This window comes from Xenopus laevis, chromosome 6L (genome assembly GCF_017654675.1).
Source record: "Xenopus laevis strain J_2021 chromosome 6L, Xenopus_laevis_v10.1, whole genome shotgun sequence".
Classification (NCBI taxonomy): Eukaryota; Metazoa; Chordata; class Amphibia; order Anura; family Pipidae; genus Xenopus; species Xenopus laevis.
Genome location: NC_054381.1, coordinates 95,769,690 through 95,773,655, shown reverse-complemented (window position 1 = coordinate 95,773,655; position 3,966 = coordinate 95,769,690). Strand labels below are relative to the sequence as shown.

Below are 3,966 nucleotides of genomic sequence, written 5' to 3'. Positions count from 1 at the left end.
TTATAGCAGCCCCTCTGGCATTTGCCAGAACCAACAGATTGCCAGTCTGGGCCTGTTGGAAGCCATTAGTAATTAACAAAACTAATTACTCCTGAAATGAAAATTCTCTGAAAGCATTAATACTTTACAGATTATGCATGCATGTGATGCAATTTCTTAATTTTTTGGATAGTGATCAAAATAGGAATCCTTAAATCAATAGAGCCTGGAATAACCACATAGCTGTGGGTTCTGATAAATGCCAGAGGGGCTGCTGTAAGTTGCCTATTTATTGGGCTGGTGGTGGGCTGTTTGGGCCTCTGTGTTTGCTGTTTGGGCTTCTGTGTACCTGAAATGCCAATCCTATTTTGATTCCCAGCCCAGGCCTGCCACATAGGCATTAAAGATTTCCCAGTAATTGCTTTTTGATTGTAGAGTAATTTACTTTACCTTTCTTTATATTCTATGCTATGCTATATTGCACCTCCTCTTCATCTCGATTATATGGGATGAATCGGTGGAATAGGAGTTCCTTTGCGAATGGTCTTTTGGCTGGATGCTTCTGAAGACATTTATAAATAAATCTCTGGAATTTATTACTCCTGGGGGGAAAGAAAAAGGGCGGAAGTGTTACTGATGATGTAATAAAACACAGAGCCATAATTATTCAAAAAGGACACTGAAGTCTGTTGGATAATAGGGAATTAAAATAGGAGATAGGTTTCTTTTCATTGAATCATTTTGGCCATATATCCTGTTTTAGAGCTGGAGCTGGACCATTCATAATCCTTTCGGAAAGCTCAGTACCACGGAGTTTAATGTGTGCTGTAAGTGTAAGAGAACACAATATTATTATTGTTATTCTTATAAATTTACAAGGCGCCAACATATTTTGCTGCATTGTACAGTACAGGAGTGACTACATCAAATATTCTGATGAATTTCCATTATCAGAACCAACTTTTTGAGATTATGGGGCAAATTCACTAAGATTCGTAGTTGCTCCAGGCGTAACTTCGCCGCACTTCGCCACACTTCGCCAGGCATGGTTTCGCCAGCGCTCCGCAAATTCACTAAAATCCGAAGTTGCGCTCAGGGGTAGCGTAAGGTTGCGAAGTTGCGCTAGTGTTGATTCGCTAAGCTAAGCGAAGTTACGCTAGCAATGGTTGATTTGCATATGGCGCCAAATTCAAATTTCAATGGAGGAATACGTACAATCACTACAAATGCCTGGGAAACCTTCAAAACATCAAATAAATAATTTTTTTTTGCCCTACACATGTGCCCACTGTATAGTTAAGTTGCCATGAGTTAGGAAATGTAGGGGGGAAGGAGGGGAGCCCCAAAAAAATGTTCGATCTTTTTCAGCCTATCACCCATAATATAGAAAAAACGCCAGCGTTTTTTGGGACTTAGAAAAAATTTGAAGCAATCCCTATCTACTCTATTGCGCTTCGCCTGGTCTGAGGTGGCGAAGGAAGTCTAGCGTAAAAGGTAGCGTTCAGTACAATGCGCGCGTTAGTGAATTTGCGTAGTTACGTCCGTTGCGAAAATTCGCCAGGCGTAAGGGTGCGAAGTAACACTAGCGAATTTATGCCAGCGTTTGTTAGTGAATTTGCGAAGTAACAAAAATGACCTATGCTAGCGAATTGACGCTAGCGTTAGGCGCTTTGGCGCTTAGTGAATTTGCCCCTGAGAGACAGAATTTCCTTCTTTCATACATAACAAGTAAATAAATTACTTACGAGGATCGTATTCTGCCATTTCTATGGCTGTGATTCCTAAAGACCACACATCCACCTAGAAAATAAAAACAAAAAGCAGCACCCATTTAGCAAACAAATTATAATCATTGTTACAGATAATAAAGATACTTCTACTGACTATCCCTCCTCATCCTGTCTCAGGGTCAATATAGGTTTCAATCATTTTTATTGAAAAATGTTTCCAGGAAAATAACAATCATCATAATGACATATCATCAATATTAGTAAGATTTTTACATCAACATATAAACTTGACTGTTTTAATCAATGAGACCTTAACAAATATCATTTGCTAACATATAAAGATACATAGATAAAAATATAAAGTTGTCTTCTGTTGAGAGCAATCTATGTTTAATTATCTATTGTAGTTTCTTAAACTTATCTAATGCGTACTTTGTGTATTCTTACGCGTAATACTAAGTTGAATCAAAGAGTGAGAGTTGAAGTAACTTACGCATTACTTGTTAATTATGCGAAACATTTTATTTTTACACGTATGTTGTTGATGCGTAATGCGTATTTATCATATGCTCCATTCTCGTATATCAATTTCTTGATTCTTTTATTTCTCTTGCGGAATTTAACTTAGTTTTAATACACAGTACGTATGCTGTAATTTACGCGTTAAATCCGATAATGCGGATGAACATGCGTATAAATCACCAAGTTGGTGCAATTGATAGAGTTGATGCAATAAACGCGGATTTTCATGCGTACTTTCAACGACATACGCGTAAATGTCTAATTAGACCCAATTGAACTCAAACCTAAACAGGTTAATCAATGCTAATTAAGTCTTTAGAACCAACATCAGAATTGGATGTTTTACCTACGACAATGTTTCTTTTTGGTTGTATTTCAAGGAGCTGAGTTTCTGGAAAATGGGGATTGGGACCTCTTTACTGAGACTCCAGAAGTCGTTTTCTCTTGATTTATTAAAACATTGCAGTAATATAACAAACCATAGTGTGATATATCATCTTATATCTAAATGGAATAAAATTCTTCAATACTTAGATTGAGGTATTAACTTATTGGAAGTTGTAAATCAGAGTAAACTGAATAACTAAACTATAACTAGACTAATCGAATCTATATAACCAAAAGTCAGGAGCATTCTTGTAGAGGAGCAATTTTATATAGTTGTTTGAGAAAAAAAAAAAAAAAAACTTGTCAACACCATTGATGATGACCTTGGATCCAAATCGGACAAGTGAACCAAATTGTTTGTTTGTTTGTGTGTGAAAGGTTAATATAGGATGCTAAATGACTAATACTTTAGAACCAAGCTACGTTGTATTACTATGAAACATTTCCAGTAGCCAACTTTAACTATACACTTTTGTGATTTTACATTTTCAAGATTCTCTACTGGGAGAAAAAAGCTCTACAAATTACATTTGGCATGGGTTGGTTATTCCTGTTTTAAGAGAGCATTTTGTCTAATGACTTTCATGAAAACTGAACTAAATGACAACTATTTTATTAATTATACCTTGCAGTCATAATGTACTCTTCTTGTAAAACATGCATGGACTTCAGGTGCCATCCAACAGAGGGTTTCTGCATTACTTGTACTGATGGGCCCTACTGTGGCAAGGCCAAAATCAACTGAAATTGAAAGAAACAAGCATGAATTTACTTTGTACAATGCAGTAATAACATCTATTACAACACAATGACTGTATATTGGAACGCTGCTTAGAATGATATTTTTGAATTAAGCAAAGGTGCCATTTTTGGGTAGAAATCCCCTTTAAAGTTTTATGATGCCTAAGAAAAGCTACGCATTGAGATGAGCAATAAATGTACCCTTTGCTATGTGGCACCCATTCTTCCTATAGATAATAAACTGCACTTACTTATCTTCACAGACTGCACTTAACATAATATTGGCGCCCTTGAGATCATGATGTATCACGTTCAGTTCCTGTAAGTAACTCAGGCCCTAGAAAGATGAATAAAGCAAACATGAACATGTACATATTTTTATATTCTAGAATTAATAGGATACAAAGTCGGTGAGCAGAGATTATGAAAAGCAATGAAGGGGTTAATACCTCTAATACCTCTAAAACTTTCCTGCATATGCATGAAATCCAGGTCTCTTCCAAGGATCTATTGGGCGTGCTCCTAATTAAGGTGTCTACGGAGCCACCAGCACACATTGTCATAGCAATCTAGAATAGAAATAAAATGTTTTTATTTATTGTGTATA

At 36.3% G+C, this 3,966-nt stretch overlaps 1 long non-coding RNA gene across 1 annotated transcript; it reads right to left on the bottom strand.

Moving 5' to 3' along the window:
- Nucleotides 1-244: 244 nt before the first annotated feature.
- LOC121394869 lies at nt 245-3,320 on the bottom strand. The gene is made up of 3 exons (XR_005962051.1): nt 3,244-3,320; nt 1,725-1,779; nt 245-804 (listed from the first exon to the last, which is right to left on the bottom strand). It is a non-coding gene; the product is annotated as an uncharacterized LOC121394869 (long non-coding RNA).
- Between the last annotated feature and the right edge of the window lie 646 nt (nt 3,321-3,966).